This window comes from Macrobrachium rosenbergii, chromosome 52 (genome assembly GCF_040412425.1).
Source record: "Macrobrachium rosenbergii isolate ZJJX-2024 chromosome 52, ASM4041242v1, whole genome shotgun sequence".
In the NCBI taxonomy this organism is placed as follows: Eukaryota; Metazoa; Arthropoda; class Malacostraca; order Decapoda; family Palaemonidae; genus Macrobrachium; species Macrobrachium rosenbergii.
In genome coordinates, this window is record NC_089792.1 from 36,976,337 (window position 1) to 36,999,241 (window position 22,905).

A 22,905-nucleotide genomic window follows, 5' to 3' on the forward strand; every position below is an offset into this window, starting at 1 on the left:
GCATTCATTTGTTAAGGAAGGTTCATCTAAATTGTAGATGGACAATCAAGGTACAGAAAACTTGAACTAGTCTGATGATCTAGGCTGTAAGAAAATAAAATGATACTAATGTCACACTTAGAATAATTCTTATAAACGAAACCGATTTTTTTGCATATTTTTTTAGTTTCAATTAGGTTTTTTGATGAAAAACACTGCAATTTTGCAACAATATTTGGAAAACAACAAAGACAGTTACGAAATTTCTTAGTGTAAGAAGGGGGAAGAGTTCTTGGAATAAATTTTCGTCAACTATTAAAGATCATTCTACTGAAACGTCATTCTACCTAAGGTCAAGTTACGCAAAAACACACGAAACACAACAAAGAGGAGCAACCTATAATAAGTTGCAAATCATTCTCAAGTAAGCGCTTATTGATAGAAAGCATGTATTTACAAATTTTACGGAGCTAAAATTGGTTTTCGGGTAGTTTTCTCTGAGGTCGTGCAGTAAAGGGCAATCCAGGATAACATGACCACAAACGTCTCTCTCCGCGTATCGTCAGCCACCGACCTTCTCACTTTTTTAAAACTGTGAACTCAGCCTAGCTATTAGTAGGGTTTATGGAATGCGATGGTGTTCTGCGGCGTGGAAACGGTAGTTGCTAACCACTGGCGTAGTCTCTAGGTCGAAATCTGGTAGTTTGGATGCCATCTGTAGTGGATATTGGGTGTTCAGATCTACCTTGATTGTAAATGATTGTAAATGAAAGGGGTCTTCTTCGCTCTGTCTGAGTTCATTGCAGTTTTCGAAGAAATCGAAGCTGCTGCTGTTTATTGAGCTGTTGCACTTGGTTCTCGGATTCTAAGATGATTAAGACTGAACAAACTGTCCTTCTGATACTCAAAAAATCCACGCGATCTTTAGAAGAGAACGCAACCATGACTCGCACCACTGAAATAGTGCACTACTCGGAGCTGCCACCCAAAACGCACCACTGAAACAGTGCACTACTCGGAGCTGCCAGCCAAAACTTATGTTTAAATACATACGGAGCGTCCTTATTTTTTCCCCCTTTTTATATATGGAAATGACTGGAATTTCCATTTTGTTTTGCCTGACTCTTCACGGGCTCGTCTACCTGCCCTGAAATGACTCCTCCGTAATGACTGCATTGCCTAAATATACATAGTTATCGCAACATTCAAGCGTTAATTCATTCAAAAGACAACTGTCGTGGATCATCAGCATTTATGCACATTGATAAGTTTGACCTTTTGAAATTTACACGTTATTCCTCCTTTCAAACTAGTAAATAAAGCAGTGCCACCCTTCAGCAATGGTAGGTGCAGATAGCCCAGCCATCCGTCCTCGTAACCACGGTTGAGTTCATATCTCAACCGTGCTCCATCAACTCCTTAACCACGCGAATCGGGTTAGCGAGAGCTGTTAGGAGAGAGCAGGAACTAGGCTACCTTGTCGCACCCCAGCCTCTGCTTCTATGGAAATAATACTGGGGATACTTGGCGTGACTTTATTAATGTATCACTGTTAATGCTGCCGTAGAGAGGAGCTTTTGTTTTCCTAGCAACCCCTTCGTTTCTTTGCCTTGCTTGTTCTTCGACAGGGTAAAACCCTTGTTGAAGTCAGGTGTTGCGTGTGTGATCGTATAACTTTGGCAACGCCACCATATTGTTTATGCCATGAAACTGGCGAGCTAGGAATAACCTGGTTTAAATTCCCGACAATTTCTCAGATAACCAGATTTTACAAATGTCATCGTCAGTCTAAATTATCTTCTTGCTGCTAGCACTCTCTCTCTCTCTCTCTCTCTCTCTCTCTCTCTCTCTCTCTCTCTCTCTCTCTCTCTCTCTTTATAAGAATGTGATAAATAATAGGATTTTTATTTAAAAATATAACGAATAACTTTAAAAAGTTCTCTTGACACGTTGATCATGGCATGCAAATAATTTGATAATTGAATTATGTAATTTGTAGAGGTGATTATGAGTTGATTATTACTTGAACAATGAGGCATGACATTGAATGACGTTCTTGTAAGGCAAAAAGATTTGTATGATATGAGTAAGTAATTTTTCAGATGCTGAAACCTCTGCAGGAAGTTTCGATTCTTTGTTTGTAAATTCTGCGTCCTCATTATCTTGACCTCTGTGTCAAGGCTTCATTCTGCGTTGCATTTCTCTCGGTCTCTTCTGTAACAGATGCGGATCTTCAAGAAGAAGAGCGTCTCTGTCTCCTTCATTCGTCATGGCATTTTTACTTTGTTCTGTATTACATTATTGCTCATTTTCCTCATCGTCGTCTTTGGCGCTGCGAAAAGAACTGGACCTGGACGGGTTTCTTGACATTTGTGTGCTTTTGAGTCCTTCTCAGCTTCAATGGAAGCATTTTTCTCAGTTTCAAGAGTTACACTGGTTTTCCCATCATCTTCTGATGCTGCATCATCACGGTCTTCTTTGATTGTTGGCAAACTTTCTGACAAAGATGATTTTCTGGCTTGCGAAACATCATTTGAGTTTCCTTCCACTCCAGTTAAAATAGTGTCTTGGGCTTCAGCGTCAGCACTAGAAGGAATTTCACTTTCCTTGGATTCTTTGGTTCTTTTAAAAGCAGAATCAAATAAAAGTTCAGTGGATAATGGTGGTGAAATTGTAACATCTAACTGTCCATCAACTGTATCTTCTGAAAGTACGATTGGTTTGTCACTTTTTACTCCCATTACAGAGGGAAAAACAGGAATGCTGTCACTAGAATTCACTGACAGTTTAGATTCAGAATGTTCTTTTACAGGGCGCTCATTTATGATCACAGGGTCTTGCGGTAGTACCTCTTTGGTGACGAGCGAGACCTCCAAATCGGACGCGTTTCTAGGACTTTGACTGTTCGTTGCTGGCAACAAGAGTTGTCGATGATTCACCTGGCAAAGAATAACTCTTGCTCTGACGATTTTCTACTGCTTCTGGTGGTGAGAATCTGAAGGAAGCCACGTCTCTTTCTTTTTCATCAATTGGTCCAATGGGATTGTCTATTCCTTGTTTGTACAGACTCTTCCAGTTATCGGCTTTGCTATTTCTCATGCCATACAGGAAGTAAAGTGGAAGACCTTGAATATTAGAAAAGAAATAATTTGAAAATTAACTTTTACCTTTCTCAGACGACTTGTGATTTTCAGATCTTTACTACAATTTCAAATCCGCGAAGCATTTACTGAAACTTGTAAGAGTTTATTGTTTAAATGGCTTGATTGAAAGCGATTTAGTCATTTAACTGTTAAACTGATATTAAAGTCATCAGATTTAACAATCTATTCATTACCAAGCATTTGAAGAAATCAGTGTATAACAAAGAGACTCACCTATTCCCATCCAGATGCCAAACCTTAGCCATGTATCTTTGGTAAGATTGAACATCAGGTAAAGATTGATCACTGAACTGAGAGCTGGTAACCATGGTACAAATGGGACCTGGGAATAATAAAACACTTGTTATTAAGAATTCTATTGACATAAATAATGATCATTCATTTAAAGCGATACTGGTATCATCTGAGCTTTACTGCTTTCTTAAGGCAAAATCTTTCATATGAAGAACCCATACTTTTTGCTTTATTTTCCATTCAGCAGTATTCCTAAGAAAATCTCAGTACGCCAGAATTTTGTATACTATAACTTGAAAGAACTGAAATCGCATAATTTCACAGACTGACGTAACATTTTGTTCCCTTTTCCTACTAATGTTTTGTGTGGTAAGTTTTAACAAGAAATCTTTTCAACCTTGTCTCATATTTATAATAAACACCAGAGTCAGGACAAGAAAAGGAGTGTCCTTTATCCTGTTTCTCGTAAGAAAAGGAAAGAAAACGTCACTTAATCATAAGAGAATCTTCAGAATAAAATAGTTAAGCAATTTCTCTAACAGTGGTATTGTTTTACATGAAAGGCATATGAATGGTCTCATTTCATGCATGGACTAGTTTCCACTTATAACAGTAAAATGTTCCTGATGGTATTACCCTTTCGGATATGAAAACCTTTCATTTTAATTCACAAGGGTTTGAGATATGAAAAGATAAGTAATTCCAGAGCACAGATATAGAGGAGAGTGGTAACGACCACATGCGGAGATCCTCTACATTAGAATTTGACGGTGCACTGCACAGAGAGGCTGATCTTTTCTCACTGGTCATAGTGGCTGAGAAGCTCCAAGCATTTCAGACCACACCAATCTAGGACAGATGACTTAAATGGAAGATGCAGGCTTCAGACCAAAATGACCAAGCAACTAATACCCATGACTGTCTCTCTATGCCGTGCCTCATACTATACTTCGTTTCCTTAGACTTCACTGACCACGACCTGTGCTTTCACTCCTCCTTCTTCTTCTTCCTTCTGTCTGAGGCACTTTGGAAAAGATCATAGTGATAACTTGCGTACTTGGATTCTTGTTTTTCCCTTGTGGTGTATTCTGTTGTTTCCAAGACCCTGCTGTATCAGTGAAATGAAGATTGAAGGGTTAGACATAGAAATTGGGATAGACATAGAAATCTCTTTTCCTGTGCACTCTCATCCAACCCTTAGCTTGAAAATGCTTACTCGTTTGTCTATTCACTCTAGGGAGTGAGTGTTTTGGGTGTGCTTGGAATTACGCACCCTGCTCCAACTTCTGCTGCTTCAACTATGGAGAATTGTTGTAAAATTAAATATTATACTAAGAACTCCTTTGTGAAGATGAATAATGGCAGTCCAACTGTACCTTATTGTAGCTGTTCCTGTTCTCTTAATCTGAAACCACCTCCGAAAATGCAAATCTGCCTTTGCCTATCTAACATCATAATGGACCACATAATACCACACATTTTGATGGAAGCCACAATGGCTGTCTCAAACTCCAGGGTCAGCTTGTTCGATCAATCTTCCATGTCAGTCGCATTCCGTAATGTGGGTAGGACTGACTTGTTTAGTTTTCCTGTGTCATTATGTTAATCTGCTTATTTTACGCGGTCAGATCTGCCATCAGCAAGGGGTGAAGTCCCTTAGCAACAGGTTTTGGTTGAGACAGTCTTATCCAACTCAGTCTAGACACCATAAAGAAAAATTGATAAAACCTTAAGTTCATCACCTCCAGAGTGTTTTTAAGAAGTCTTCCTTTGAAAAAAGTAAGTACTTTTGTACAAGGAAGGCAAGAGAGCACCATTAGCTTTTTGAGCTATCCATCAGAAACAGCTGTGTGGATATTTTTTGCTTTGAGTTTAATTGATGGCATTGCGTTTAACATTGAAACCTTCGTCACTAATATTTAGTTTCGAGAAACGAGCTTTAAGATACTTCCTATGATGTACTTACAACTTACATGAGTTGTCTTCTTCATTATTCCAAATGATTTCTTTTGAGGACGTGGGCATCAGTTGAGCACTGATCACTTCCTCATGAAGCCGTGCTCAGGGCTGAGATACAGGCATTAATATAGTCTCCCTTTAGCCCTAACCACAAAATTTCTCTAAAAAAAACCTGATCATTGATGAAAGAGGCAGCGGCACTCACTTTGAATGGTAAGGTCTTGTTCGACTGCGGCTGGCGAGCAATGACGAGAACGTTGATGAAGGCGAGGATGATGGACACAACGAGACCCGTAATTGCTCCTGCATCTCCCTCGGAGATATCTTTACCAAGAACCACGATCAGAAGAACGACGAGTGAGCAAGTGATACCTGAAGATGATCAGCAAGAGAGTATGAATTTTTGTTCATCAATGATAAAATCCAAGTCACTCTACTCAATCTGCATACCTATCTTTCCATCGGCTTATTTGTTTATCTCGGATGTGAAATAAGGACGAACTGAACAGAAGTGAACTGAACTATCTTTCCCTCCATATTTGGTTGCGTAGCTTTAATCTTTTGAACCTGTTTCACTTCAAGAAATATCATGATTTTTATCCATCCGATATTTTAAAAGGTGGCAAATTTTAATTTTCCTCAAACTTAGAAGAACCAAGGAAGAGCATTATCTTTAGTCTGCAGCTTCCCAACTTCTTACAGAAGACGAGAGTGGCATAGTTCACCAGCGAGGTAGTCAGGGCCGTGGGTTCCTTCAGCTTCTGCGTGTTGAAGAGTTGGTTGATATAATGCCTGTAGGAGAAGCCCTCGCAACTGGATTTCGAGAGCAAACCCCGATGATTCTCCCCCCATTCTCTGTGATTTTTATCGGTCATTGCAGGATGATATCGTCTTCTACACTGTATTTGTTTGATTTATATAGTGTCTGTTCATCCATCTGAACAAGTACTGGGGATCCAGAAGCCAGGAGGAGGTGGCAAAGAAAGCCTTGTGCAGACAAGAGATGACCTGTATTCTGGCTAATTAATGATGATAATATCTATTCTGGCTCCTTCAGAATAAGTACAGCAGTTCAAATCTTCAAGTGTTATCTCTAAATGATTTGAAACGTATCTGACCTCAATAAGCCTAAGTGTGTTCTAATTTAATCATCAGCTTTAAAACTCAGTGGCCTGTTCCAAATTGTGTATATTAATCTAAGACATCAAATGGTATAAACTTACTGGTATTTCGAATGGTGCATTTAATAGTCCTAGCTTGAATTGGAATGATAGTCGGCATGAGATACAATCTCTACTTTAACCATCATTATAAATTAAATTTCAAGAAATTCTTGTTTTTACATTTTGTTATGCATATCTGCCCAGGAATTTCCGAAGGATGAACTTTAAGATGAAAAGGAATACAGTCCATTTAAAGGCACCAACAACTATGGCTTCATTCCCTGTTCTTGAGTCCTTGTCTAGCTAGCATTTGCACTCACCAAGGCCGTGATTGAGACTGCCTTCACCGTACCACAACTTGCAGGAAAAGTATTATCTTTGAGTCTGAAGCTTCGACAATATCAGGGTCGATAGAATTGTTAGTGTCAATCAGGCACTGGTACATGAACAGTGTATACAACACTTTAATCATGGTTAATGAACAGAGGTAATGACATTGTACTGCTCTGGAAAAATATCAGAATGAGGAACAAATAAACAAGGAAACCTACCAAGAAAAAAATTTCAGCTTAAAAGTCGAAAGGAAGTCTTTCTTTGAACTTTCTGAAATAAAAGAAAATAAAAGTGTCATCCATCAGAACAGCATCACAGATAAAGCAACAATGGTGTAGGCAAGAAGCGTCCCAATACTCATCATGTCAACAAGAGCCTTCAGGTTGAAAAGCATAGCCATGACACCTGTCAGAGATAATAGTTAGATTAACAAAGGCTTCCTGCATTCACATCAGTATTTGGATGCAGCTTCTGTTCTCATCTTATGACTAAAGATTACTCAAGCAATTGAAACTGAGCATCATCAGACTATATCTTTCTTTATGAGCAGGAATAATATTCCCTAAGGCATGGATCAAATGTTAAATTTAGCTGTTATCCTCCTCCCCTTCCCTCTTCCATAGTCCTCCCCTCCCCTTCCAGAGCACATGATCAAGTGTTAATTTAACTCTGACTTCTCCCTCCCCTTCCCTCTTCCATTCCCTCCATTCCACCTTCCCTCATCCTTCCCATTTCCCTTCCCCTCCTACTTCCCCCCTCCATCCCACTTCCCACCTCCTGAAAAGGTTCCCTTCCCCCTCATCTTTCCTCTCACCCTTCCCCCCCCATTCCCTTTCCATCCCACCCCCTCTCCTCCCCTCTTCTTCCTCTCCTCCCTCCACGTTTCCCCTTCCAGAGCAACACAATCAGTGTTAATTTAGTTGTGTCATCCCCCTCCTCTTCCCTCTTCCATCCCCCTCCATTTCCAACCTCCCTCCCCTTTCCACCTTCCCTCCCCTCTAGAATCAGTACTAATGTTTTCCATTTATATACACATGCATTTATATGCAGGATTATGTAGGTGAAAAGACAGGGAAATGAGTCAGAACCACAAACACAAAATACCTGCAAAGAGTCCTGAAAGGATTGTGGCGACAGCTGGAGTCCTGAACCTCTTGTTTATCCTTCCCAGAAACTGGAAAACGATCCCATCCTCGGCCATGGCGTAAAGGATGCGAGGCAGGGGCAACAGGACTCCGAATAGACTGGAAGGATGCCATAGGTAAGGAGTAGGAGGGCAGATCGGTACTGGTTGTTGACATGTTACGCAGCTTTCTTGTAGGTCATGATTTTTTTTAAATTGATTACGTATAAAAATGGGTTATACAAGAACACAGGATCGACTTATTAAGTTTCGCGACATTTTGTGAAATAACTGAAAATGCGGATTGCCACCTCAGGAGCAACAGATAAAGCAACAAGCCATCTAGAAGATAATCATGTCCCAAATTCAGTCAGAAGATAGGTTGCCCTTAGCCATGATTATTATAAAAATAAAAATCGTTACATCTATCTTCATGTATACTGTATATATATATATAAATCTGTTATAAAATATATATAGAAATATTTAAATAATATATATGGAATATATATACTAATTTGTTTCGATATCTAATAAAAATATGTTTGATATATATAGGTATATATATATATATATACGATTCACATCAGATAATTTGGATTTAGTTTCGATGCTCGTCATTTTGTTTTAAAGATTACGTTTCGTGACAACATCGAGCATCTTCAGGCTATATTTTCTACAAAATAAAAATAATAATGTTAACATAAATGGCAGCTGATTATAAAATCCTTTAGTTGAAAAAGCTAAAACAATTTTAATCTTTACATTTTTACAGACTTAAATTACATGCACACTTGATTAAAACTGAGAATATAGGTACAAAAAAAAAAAAAAACTGTTTATAAAATCTTGTAACGAACATTTAAATATCTCGGCAAATTATATATAAATAAAATTTTGCTTGGTTACATACAATAAAAGCAAAAATTACACACTCATAAAATGATCAGCTGAAGACAGCTACACATAACCAACCTTTCAGCATCAAAGATAAAAACACACTAAAAGTAAACACCGTCAAGCGGTCTCAAAGACTGACAGAAAATTCAGGCTAAAAACAACGGGACAGCAGAGGAATGGTTGTTTAGAGTCGGAACTCGTAATTTGATATTTAACGTTTCCAAAATCAGTAGTTCGTTGAGTTCCTTTGTTTGAGCCAATAATTTTAAAATCTTCGTATTTGATGGTACTTTTACATTTGATAATGTGGTTCCTTATATCCTAAGTTTCCCTTTCCTAGCTTACACCCCAGTTCTATAACTAACGCCCCGATTTCCATCGGCCCTGACCTGAGAAGACGCCGGGTACTTCCAATATATTTTCCCAGATTACATCTGGGACAAGTGTATTCATAAACGACGCCCGACGTCATCAAAGGCAGAGCCGATCCTTAAACCTGAAGATCCCGAGCCAATGGTCTTAGGATTCTTAGGTATAAAGCTTTAGATTTATGGCTCCAAAATGTTTATCCCGATCCTTAAAATCTCTCCGAAAATTGTCATTTAGTAGATTCAGGAGCACTGGCATCAAATGGTAGCTTAGGGACGTTAAAATCCTAAAGGATGTTCCTCCTTTTTGTTAAGAAGTTTATTTAAAATTTTATAGAAGATCTTACCTCTCCCCCCTCCAGTTATCTTCCAGTACTGGAGGAGAAAAAGTGGTTTCGTTGTCCCAGAGTCCAGCTAGAGGTAAGAGACAAAGCACGATAGAGCAAGGTATATATAGAGTTAAGTTTGAAATTCCCCTCCCCATTCCCAGCAACTATAGAAGTTGGAACCGAGACCAGTAAATGTTTTCTTTCTAAAAATGGAGGTACAGAAACCGTCATTTTCCTTGGAGACCAAAATATCTAGGAAGGCTAATTTTGAATTTTGTTCTTTTCCATCGTAAAATTAATATTACCCTTCCCCTTATTAGAAAACTCAAGAACTGGTCTGCATTGAACTCATGTTTGAATAAGATAAAAGTGTCGTCCACCTAGCGTGAGTAGAACAGAGGGCCCAGGGGCACTCCTCAAAATGCGCTCCTTCCAGGGCACATGAAAATGTTTAATTTAGGTGTAATGGAGACCCCATCCCCATGCCCTCCCTTTGTTTAAACCTTGACCATTAAAAACAAAGCCTCCTTCCACGGCCAATTCCCCTAAAGGGCTTTAAAATTCCCCTAACTGCCTTAAAATAAACAGACTCAGGTTCGGGAATCAGTTTATCAAGAATAATGTTTATGGTCTCTCTTACAGGTCCCGTTGATAAAAGTGACTCGACATCAAAACTAGTCATTTATAGGTCGGAATCCTGGGATAAAAACGTTCTTTAAACTGTTCTGAATTTTGGGAGTAAACTGATTTTTGGTCACGGTTCCAAGATACATAAAGATAATCTTCCGCCCTATTTTGGCCTCTTACAATAAACCTAACTACAAAAAAATTTTAAGTCCTCAAGTGGAAAATATAGAAATCAGCAAAGTTTTCAAATTTAATGAACATTTTTTAAAGAAGGTAATTTTATCCCAGGATTTTGACGTTTTATGACTAGTTTTTGTATTGTATATTTACCAACGTAACCTGTAAGAGAGACAAAGAAATTTATCAAATGACAAAACAACCGAACCTGAGTTTCTAGGAAAAATTTTATTGATAAGGTGGTCATTTTAAACTATCCCCTTTCAAAAACAATGGGAAAGGCTTTTCAATTGCTCAAAATGGTCAACTTTTAAACAATGTTGAAAAAAAGACAAATGGCCATGGTACAAATAGCATGCCCATGTACCGCATACACTATGCAACATTTTCAGGTGTGACAAAGTCTCCACTTTTGGAAATGAAGCTGGCCTTAGTCTCAATCTGACATGGAGCGGACTAGTGGATGGACAGTTTGGGGTATTCAAACTGAAGTTCAGTAAAATGAAAACATTGATTGGGAGATCTACAGATTTTCAACCATAGTAATTCAATGCAACCTGGAAAAAGAACAAAATGTCAAAATTACCTTTACTAGAATACTTTCTCTCCGGTATGGAAAATGTCTGTTTCTAATATTCCATTTATGAAAGAAATTTTTTAAGTTTTATTTTAACAGAGATAGTTGCACATTCTCAATTCAAACTGATCCCCTATATTACCTTGCAACCACATTTGCTTTGAACATCAGCACCAATATGCAGTAAATCTTCCTCGCTGTCGAAAACTTTTCTCCTCCAGTAGTTCCAGAAGTCCTTTATTCCTAACACCATAAAATTTTAAATAAACTTCTTAACAAGGCGTTTGGTGAACATTGGAACATTTTAACGTTCAAGCTGAAGATGCAATGCAGTTTACTATCTACTAAATACAATTCTCCTTCATTTTGATAATTGACTAAACATTTTTATCTATTTAATAATTTGTTAATTTATTTTTTCTTTTTCAATAAGACCATTGGATCTCTTCTTCTTTCTGTATCTCCTTTGATAACCTCCTCTTACTTCTTCCCTAATGTAACTGGGAAAATATATTGTCTTGGGAAGCTTGTCTTCTCAGGGTCAATGGCCGATTCTCATGTGGGCGTTGTTCCATATGAATGGGGTTCATCATCTGAATAACAATAATAATAATTATGTGTTTTATCTAGAATCAGTACTAATGCCTCCATTTAAATACAAGCATTTTATACAGGATTATGTAGGTGAAAAGACAAGGGAAAATGATTTCAGAACCGTTAAATATCAAACACAAAATACCTGCTCTAAACAACCATTCCTCCTGCTGTCCTGTTGTTTTTAGCTAAAGTCCTGAACCTCTTATTTATCCTTCCCAGGTGTTTAAAACGATCCCATCCTTGATGCTGCAGGTTGGTTATGGATGTCGAGCTGTAGCAACAGGATAATTTTTGACTTTTATTGGATGTGTTGGAGGCCTTTTTATTTATATATAATTAGGAGAGCAGATATTTAAATGTTTGTTTTGACATTTTATAAAGTTTTTTTTTTTTGTAGGTCATGATTTTTTAAAATTGATTATTTAAGAAATGGGCGTTGGGTTTACAAGAAAAATTGTTTTATTTTTTCAACTACATTTTATAATAACTGTATTTTATGTTGATTGCCACAATTTAATTTATAGAAAAGCCATCTAGAAGATAATCATGTTGAAATTCAGATTAAAAGATATATGCCGTTTCGCATGATTACTATAAAAATAAAAATCTGTATCATCTATCTTCATATATACTGTTTTATATATATATATATATATATATATATATATATATATATATATATATATATATATATATGTATGTACGCATGTATGTATATAAATATAGTCACCAAAAGCACACCAAAACTGACTTATTCTAATCACCTTGCTGAAAATCCGAAAAGAGCTCCGATACTGACGAACCACTTCGAGGCTTCCCAGCCAAGTTGCTCGAAGAAATCGACCAATGGCGCATCTGCATTCTGAGGCAACGGAATAGTAAAGAGATCGAGGATGAATATAATTGTTTCCGACACAACGGAAGGCTAAGCATTTTACTGTCATGCAACACGGTTCTTTATCAATAGTTCATTGTGATGTTGAAAGATATGAGCCTGAAAATTTGAATACAAATGAAGTATAGATAATTTTTGAACAATAAATATGTTGAAAAAAAATTTATGTATCATATTACATGGAAAACTTTAGAAGAGTTGAAGATCTGCACTGACAAGTATACATTATTTTAAGTTTATTAGTTATGGAACAGATCACCAGGAAAAACCTTAATAAAAACGAAGTTGTAATTATTAGATTTTCTCAGCCGAAACACTTTGGAGGTATATGTATGCCTTCACCTGCATGCAGTAGGGCAGCGCCAAGGTGAGTGTGGCACCCATGCCGAAATATGCCACGAAGATGAACAGCAGAGAAATTGTGATGGCCAACGGGATATTTCTCTCAGGGCGGAGGGCTTCCTCTCCTGGAGGAGAATAAAGTAAACTTATATGTTATATGCCAAAACGTGTGGTCATGAACAGTTATGGATCGTGTATGCGTTTGATTAATTAAGACTTGGCTATATCTAGGAGACTTTTTTCTAAAGAAATGCCAATGGCAATGGCAACCAAATGGGTTTTGCTCTAGCTCAAACTCAGACGGAGCATGATAACATGAGGTAAGAGAGCCAACATTAGGCGCAACGGAAATCAACATAAAACGATTTTTAATAACTATTTGATAGAATCTTATCCTTTCAAAAGGACAAAGTAAGGGCTTGTCTTTTCACTTGCTTGCTGAATATATTAATTGCCTTAGTGTTAATGGAAGCGACGAGTCGCTTTTTTTTGCAATGAGCTTCTTCCCTCTATTGCCAGTCTTTAGAACTCTTTTCTCGTTTCTGTTTTGACTCGCTCTTATCATTTTCAGCCTTTTCAGAGCAGGATCTGCCATATCAATTGGGGTTAAACTTCCGACTTCTTCCTGCAGCTTTCTGTTCTTGTTTCTTTCTGCCCTGTGCTAGAAGAGGGCATAAGGTTGCCTACCCCTCTGCCCCTGAACACAATGAACAATATGCCAAATTGTAACCAGTGTGCCTCATTGATGGCAACCAACCTGTCGTTGCAATGCAGTCAAATCCCACAAAGCTGAAGAAGCAAGTGGCAGCACCCTGCATAATGCCAGCAAACCCATAGGGGGCGAATCCCCCAACGCCCCAGCTGTGCCCGTCACCCCTTGCTTGGGTGCAAGTCTCATTCAGTTTATCCTCTGGGATGCGCCAGTTGTACGGGTCAGCTGCAAAGGATTATGTAATGGTTATTAACTTAATTCTCAAAAGTTTTATTATCATTAATGATAGCAGCAATTCAGGCCCGTGAGATTTCACATGAACCAAATCAAATAACATCTCTAACACATTAGCAAAATTCTTATCGCCACGACCTTTATTAACCTGCAAATTTAAACCTGTCTACGATGTAAGCTTGACTTCAGTCAGTATTTGGACCATCTCTTAATGACACTAATGAAAATTAAATTTCTTATTTTTGCTAGTGGACGCCAACTCATTTTCTATTGAAGGGGCCATAAGAATATGAATGTGCGTACTTGTATTTAACTCCGAGTTTTAGCTGACATGGTTTCTAGCATCGCTCGTTCCAAATTTTCACTTCTAAGAATTCCAAGAATTTACCCATGCAAAAAGGATACTCTTACTATACTACATACCAACAGGTATCATCTCCGTCATAGCCTTTCAGATTGAAAAAAAAAAAAACACTACATAATAGATATACACTTTTATACATTTCTTAAAACCAATCATTGTCCATTTATATAAGTAAATTTTATTCTCGTCTGCATCGTTGATAAAAAATTCCTTGCACTACAAATGAGAACAATAATTTCAGAATAGACTGTTAATTAGGTCCTCAGAAAGGTAGGTAGGTATTTCATAACAATCATCCGATGAAATTTGGGGATCAAGTTACTGGGTTTAATTAGGTCTATTTTAAAATAAGATACTTGTTATTGCATCCTTAAATTAGAATAAAATCATATATATTCACGGTACATAACCTGCCTTGGGTAGCAGCTGTGATGATTGTATAGACAACGACAATGAGATTTAGGCCGGTGCAGAGGTTGTTGAACATGGTCGATTCCTTAACCCCCAGGGCCAGGGCAACTGGAAGAATTAAAGTTTAACGTGTCATAGCTAGGTAGTTCGTACTTAGAAATTAATGGTTTTTCGGGTATACTCTTTCTCGTAAGCAAATCTTGATCAGCGCACTATTCCAGTTTTCCGTACTTCTTATCTTCAAGGCTGGTGTTTCGCAGGAAAGGGCAAGGGTTGCTGCTGAGCTGTTCTACTTATGCTTTCTTATGCCGACAGCTTTTCCTGCCATTAATTCGTAAATATCTTCTGGACAACTTTAAAAGGGAAGCATGCTGATTACATTGAGGTAGTGCAGCCATAAAAATAAAATAAAGAATGGCAAAAGTGAAAATTAACAAAGAAATATGACTGGAGACAGATCTGGGAGATTTTCCATGAAGCTTCACAAGACCAGCACCTTTGGAAATCTTGAAGGCCCTTAGCAAATATTCCTGCTGAAAGGAGTACACAGTTTCAGGACCACCTGAATATTCAACGGGCTGCTGCAGTGTCATGGTCACTGCTTCTGCAGTCACCAAACGTCAACAGTTACCCATTGTATAACGACTTCAATATATTCAGAGAGATACAAACAAAGAACATGTGTATGTTCACCCTTCACTTACTGGCAATGACGAAAGATATTCCAAAGGCTAAGAAGTCAGGGAAGGGATTCAGGAAACTCACGTCGATAGGCATAACCTTCGCCAGCGCCTCAGACATGGAGTTGTCGGCCAACTCGTTGACGTAAGTGCTGTAACCCTTTGCCACGCTTGAAGTGCCTGCACAAAGTAAGATCTTCGTTTGACTGACTGGGCGTTATGCTTACTCACCCTCCGCAGCTTTCCCTGCCTCTGTCATTATTGTTTGACGCTTTAAGATAGTAATTATGTTATAACTGGCATCCATTGTTTATCCATGAAATGATGTAATGATGAGGCTAAGTGATCTTGCTCTGAAGGAGTCGCCCATACCCCATTATCAGCGAATCTATGGTCTCAGTCATTTTCACAAACCTGAGTGAACTAACCCGATGACGTGGTGTGCCTAAACTAACAACTGAGCAGGCATTAATATCAGTTCTCTTATTTGATCATTATTACTATCATATATCAACATTTACCATAGCAATGGCAGCAATATTTGCAGTTTCAAGGTTTTTGTTTAGCAGAAGGAACATTGTCTCGGAAGTGAAAACAATATATTCGCATTAACTTCGTAGTTCTGTAATAATAGTAAAATAATTAATCCATGGGCAAAAGACAGCAAATGCCAACAACAGTGTCTCGTACTAATGAGAATACTGTTTTGACAACAGCAGCACTGTCTTACCCATAACACTTGCATTATCTTCCAGAGAGAACTTAATCTTAAGAGTGATAACAAAATCTTTTAAAGGCCAAAATTTCCTAAGCAAGAACATCATTTACATAAAAATTACATTATTTAACAATCATGATATTATGAAATTAAAAATATTATGCAACAATTTTTCTGAAAAGAAATAAATTATTTTATCAACTATGGGGGTTTATCTGGGCGTTATTTTTCTGAAAAGATATGTGTGTGTATATATGTATATATATATATATATTGTTTTATTGATTTTCAACTACCAGTCATAACACATGAATGCTTATTTTAATAATTATTGATATTCATGTTTTAGTCAGTTTTCATAGCTCTGTTATTTCGCAATGTGAATGGTTGTGGGTTTATCTGGATAGATATTTTATGTCTATATATATATATATATGTATATATATATATATATATATATATATATATATATATATATATATATATATATATATATATATATATATATATATATATATATATATATTCAACATCAGATAATTTCACCTTCAACAAGTGTATGGTTATGGTTACAGAAAAAAAAACGACAAAACAGCCACTGCCACATTCATGCCCTAATTATCGAATCGTGGATCTGTCCATGTGCAAAAAAATCCCAAAACATTAGCTGCCCACCAGCATCGCATCCAGCCCCCTACACACTCACACACAGCCATTCTTCTGTATCTTGTTATCTTCTCCTGCTTCCTAAACATTAAAGTTGTGGACCAAATTCATGACAATTTTTCAGCATCTTCTGAAGTGTCACCATCGTTCGTTGAGCTGTACTTCCGTCCAATTGTTTATACAAATCAACAACTTCCATTCATCCAGCATTCATTTTAATATTTATTGCTCTATAATCTACAGTTTCTCTTCACTCTCCTGAATCATAACTTTATTATTTGCAAACACACACACACACACATACAGTATATGTATATATATATATATATATATATATATATATATATATATATATATATATATATATATATATATATATATATATATATATATATATCTGAATTTCGTGACGCCAGTTTATAGCCGTAACATCAACCAGTCAAGCTTACCAATGACGTATTCTAAAATCAGATTCCAACCAATGACAAAAGCCACGAATTCGCCGACGCAGACGTAGCTGTAGACATAGGCCGACCCGGCCTTCGGGACTCGGGCTCCAAATTCTGCGTAGCATAGGCCTAAGACAAAAGGGGCAATTGCTGTTTAGATAATAATAATAATAATAATAATAATAATAATAATAATAATAATAATCATTATTATTATTATTATAATAATAATTATTATTATTATTATTATTATTATTATTATTATTATTATTGGAGAAACAAATCCATAGTTTTGTATGGATGCAAATACTTTAATAAATTGATTGAAAAGGGGAATCGAACAGATTCCTGAAAATTCTCTGTAGTGATTTATTTTTAGGTATATGTGTCCATACATAACTGTGGATTTGCTTGCCATGTCAAGACTCATACCACTATGAGCATCTTCTCAATTAGCACTATTATAAAACAGTATTAGCAAGTAGTAGTGATGCTTAAACAACACATGGATAATAAAGTAGAAAACATAGAGACAATTAAGCTACGTGCAGAAGTACAGAAGAACTTACAAACAGATACAAACCTGAGAAGACCGAAGCGATTCCCGCGATTGAGGAAACAGAGGACGACGGCCGGTCCAGCCACATTGCGGGCCACCTCGCCGGCCAGGACGTAAAATCCGATGCCGATGGTCGACCCGATGCCCATGCAGGTCAGGTCAAACAAGGTCAGGACGCGAGGCAACTCGGTGTCATCGAGGGTCACGTGTTTCTTGCGGACCAGTTTGCTGATGAACGCGGCCAACATTGTTTCTTTTCCGCTGGAAGATTTATCCCGAAGTTGACCAAGATGAGATTTCTGAAGCTGTGCGTTTGTAGAATGTTTAGTGAAATAATCAATTGCTCAAATGAACGGAGATTTATCATTTTCTTCCCTTAACTTTGTTATTTTAAATGTACAGATAAATGCGCAATTTCAAAGGTGTATTGCCAAGGTTACAAAGGAAAGCGGAAGGTAAGAAAAATCGTAGCCATCTTAAGGCAGGATTGGGGAGCTAGATTTAGGAAAGACTTCTTTCGTATAATGAAAGTTGTGTAAAGTTCACGAAAATAAAAATAGGAGTAAAAAAAATAGTTTATATGGTGAAAGCATTATAATATGTTAGGGGGTGTTAGGGAGAAGAAAGTAGGAAAGAGTGAGGGAGAGTTGGAGAGAGGGAGAGTGAGAGAGGGTTTACATTTTGAGTACAGGTTAACTATTCAGTTGTCAAATCTCTTTTGTGAAAGACCCTTTTTTGTTGGGGCGCTCTCGAGCTGCCGGTGAAGTTGTAAAGACGTCTCCTTTACCCTTTAATTATAATCATGTTTCGCATCTATCAACGCAACAAGAATCTCATGTCTATATATGAATGTAGAATTTCCTGGCCTTTTGGCCAATATATATTTTATCACTGGATGTACATTATGTCTCTTGTTAGTTCTTTGTTGGAAGGGGTGGGTAGAGCTCTCGCCCTAGCACGCTGTTGGCCCAGCGTTCGACTCTCCGACCGGCCAATGAAGAATTAGAGGAATTTATTTCTGGTCATAATGTGGTTCGGATTCCACAATAAACTGTAGGTCCCGTTGCTAGGTAACCAGTTGGTTCTTAGCCACGTAAAATATGTCTAATCCTTCGGACCATCCCAAGAAGAAGCTTTAATGATCTTGGTCGCGCGTTTTGAAACCATTTTTTCAAAAAATAACTAGGCTGATAGTGCACTAGACTTTTTAACTAAAAAAATGGCAATTATTCTGCGTCTCATCAACTCTACATTACAAAAAGAAACAAGCAAAACATGCGCCGGAGTTTCTTCACAGAGTGCAATTGACCAGTTTCTGTACAGCGTATAATGCTTTATGAAACTCTCAGCCACGGCCTATGAATTTTTTTTTCAGCCGCGGACGGTGAAACTTTCAATCATAGTTGATGTGGCCTTTGATGTTGGCACTTATAGCGGTGCCAGACGCCGATCATGGCTAACTTTAACCTTAAATAAAATTAAAAAAATACTAAGGCTAGAGGATGCATTTTGGTATGTTTGATGATTGGAGGGTGGATGATCCAAAAGTTTGCAGCCCTCTAGCCTCCTCAAAGGGTGATCTGAGGCGGAGGGATTTAACTAAAAGCCAAATCAATAGTTTTCTTCCCAGTCTCATCAACTCTACAAACCTGACAGGCAAAACATGAAATTCAAAGTTTAAGATTTCGGTGCAAGCGTATTTTCATTACCTACAACGTAGTGCATTAGCCTGTTTGTGTCTTCTTACCAGATGGATCTGAAACTTTCAAGCCATGTATTATTCTCAGAAGACGATCGGTTTTAAATAAAGTAAGAAAATTAATTTGCTTTACAATAAATATGGGATGGATATATCACAATGAAAGTCAAAGTACAAGTGCCTACTGCCTGTTCTTAATCAGTTGATATCCATTGTTCTAAACAGCTTTTAACGGCCCCTACCCCCCATCGTCGACCCCATCTGCCACACAAATTATATAAGATTAAAAATGAGGGTTTTGGGCCGGGAGGTGGTGGGGGCGGGGTGGGCGGCAGTCTACAAAAACCCAGGCAAAATCACACGAGATCAAGATAAACTCAGCAAACAAGATTATCAGTAACTGAAACCCGCCATAATTCACAATGAGCTAACCAAAACCAGTAGAGATTACACTTGACCAAACTGTGGACAACAACAATCTAATCAGAAAAAAGAATTTTCACTACTTCACGATGCAGAAGCTGTGAGGGAGGTGCGAAGTAATGAGCAGGAAGACAAGTACTGCAAGTTTATTGATGTTGTTGTTGTTTCAGATTTAGCTGGCCTTGTGCCAGCACGGGCTCTTGCTCCTAGAGCAGCCCGTAACTCTATGTTGATGAGTCTGTGAGATGGTTAGGTTACATGAAAACTTTATTATGATGCATGAAAGTGATTTTGGTGGGGGTAGTTCATTGATGTTGTTGTTTTAGATTTAGCTGGCCTTGTGCCAGCACGGGCTCTTGCTCCTAGAGCAGCCTGTAAGGGTAGTTCATTGATGAAGCGATCGGCTTATAAAGCGGCGTGCGGACGTCTGCGTACTTCGCAGAGACCGCGGGTACAAAGATTTACAGGTGACCTGAGGTCAAACTATTTCTCTACAAAAACAGGACAGATGCATACAGAAAACATAATGATTAATAATGTCTGATGTGTTAAAAAAAATACTCCGTTACATATACATAATGCATGGTCACTTGAACAGACAATAAAAGTATACAATTCACAATAATGATAATAATAATGTGTTCGGTCGACCCCACGTCGAATGTGAAGGCACCGCAGAAAACGGGATGTTCATTGCAGAGAACGCGTTGAGCGGGGACTTTGCAAAGCCGTGTCCCACGACCAAAGTACAGCTTTTCCAAGATATTGATGAAGAGGAGACTGAATCAGTCCACGAGAGAGACGGATATTGATGTATTGGCAAACCCTGACAACGACCATCCCATTATTAAATGATGAATTATCCACTGTCGGAGACTCAGCAGGGTTAAACTGACCGTTATTCATATTATGATAAAGTTAGCGCTCAATGGAAAGCGTTGCGATAAAACATGAAATATCTTGAATGAGAAACATTTGGGAACAAATGACTATAAACGTTTCACAAGTGTAAAAATTCTGTACAAATAGGTAAGCAAACATGAATGAAAACATTAACAGATATGCGATTGCAAATATACTAAATAAATACAGAATAGAGTAATAAAAAAATATTCATTTGCAAATGGTAAAATGTATCGGTCACATAACCGAATAAGGTCACAGACGTTGGTTAACACATAAGAAAAGACTAATGATAGCAAGTACCTCCCACCTCTCCCCTCTCTCTCTCTCTCTCTCTCTCTCTCTCAGACATGGCAAAATATAGTAATCATCCACGAGTGTTTTTTTTTTTTTTTTTTTTATAAAAACCAGGATTGATTTACATTATGATATACTGTGGATGTGGTCTCTGACAAGTTTCTTTTTTCATATTTTGTAACCACTTGAAGTCAAGGTTCATTTTGTGTCAGGTACTTAGATTCCCGATAAACTGCTTTACTTGACAAGAGATCAGAAAACTTAGGAACTCGTTGACAAAAGACTACCGTGTAGGCCTACGCGTTGAGCAGCTCACTTCCTCCTTACTGGAAGTTCTCTCGCCGGCATGTTCTCATGAGAGAAGCGGGACGTTTGGTAATCTTACGTATCTGATGGCCAATTAGCACCTACGTAAAACCTACGTAAAAAGCTGGCTATAATAAGGATAATTTCCTATTTATATGAGGTTCTTCATCAGGGGCTGAGAAATCGTAGGGTGCAGATCTTAACTGATTTTGGGGCCGAAACTTTGTGGAAAGATTTTCGCAACGATTTTGAGCAACTTGTTACAGAAAAAGAACCGGTTAATCTGACTCTGAATCATTATAAAAAAAAAAAAAACAGTGAATAACAAAAATTATTATTGTCAATATTATCACTATTTGCCCAAGTTTACTTAGAAAAGGCCAGGAAGGCAACTGCTTCGTAAAGAGAGCTTAGACGAAATACGATGTTCATCTGAAAAGAAGACATTATATTATACGTATATACTGTATGTATATATATATATATATATATATATATATATATATATATATATATATTATATATATGCTTAAAAATCACAGTAGATGCACGTGACTTCAGTGTATAAGAATCCATATATATATATATATATATATATATATATATATATATATATATATATATATATATATATATATATATATATATATATATATATATATATATACAGTATATATATATATTTATATATATATATAAATATATGTGCGTGTGTGTGTGCAATGCGTGTGAGTGCCTGCAATGAGGAACAACAGATCTACACAAAGATGCAAAAAAAAAAAAATAAAAAATGTATGTCTAACATTACTCAATCGTGACCATCCCTGTACTGAAAACATCAAATTAAAGTCAATCAAAGAAAAAATAAGGTGAACTGGGGTATTTTATAGCTTACAACGTATTGTTGTTCAACCAAACACTAGAGTCCACACTAACAAAAATATATGATATTTAAATACCTTTGTAAGTTTCAGCTTTCCAGCACAAGAAGCAAAATGAAAAGACCGCTTGAAGTATTTAGAAACTTTCTCCTCACCATGGCTACCGAGGTGTTAATGGCGCCGTTGGTAGCTGGAACATTGTTTTTATGTAATGCTAAGCTCAGTGATAAGCTATCATTAATATGGTCTCGATAAGGGATTACAGATTTCAATCCTCGGATATATCTCATTACATAGCGATTTTTTTTTTTTTTTTTTTTTTTACCCTACCAAGGGCCGCAAAGAGTTCTGAGAAAATAAGTCACTTTGTTGCGTTCAAAGTCAAACTCGAAGGGACAGCAATTGCAACTGCAATATGAACAAGAACAGTGACAGTAATATAAGTGAAAACTGTTGCATGAAGTAATATGTCGGATCAGATTGCATTTTTCCCTCAAAAGTCAAGTACACACGCGCGCGCTCAGTCATCCAGACTAGTACTCCAGGACCTTAATATCTAACTACAATAGGCACAGTTGACAGCATCACAGAACAATGGACTGAAAATGGTAAATTCTAAGCTACTCAAGAATAAGTAAGCGCAAAGATCTGTGCTTTTCGATGTATCTTCTGGGTTTTGAGAGGCAAATTCTTATCACATGAACTGGAGGCTCATTTCTGCCCCACAAGTCAACCCAGATGTGCACGCACCATCAAAAATACTGGTCGACGGAGACATCCCGTCTTTCGCAAAAACACGTAACGAGGACATTAAAATTCTGTGCATGTTTATAAGT

At 37.4% G+C, this 22,905-nt stretch overlaps 1 pseudogene; it reads right to left on the minus strand.

Annotated features, from left to right (window-relative positions):
- Nucleotides 1–1,950: 1,950 nt before the first annotated feature.
- LOC136833967 (cationic amino acid transporter 2-like) lies at nt 1,951–22,234 on the minus strand (annotated as a pseudogene).
- Nucleotides 22,235–22,905: the final 671 nt, after the last annotated feature.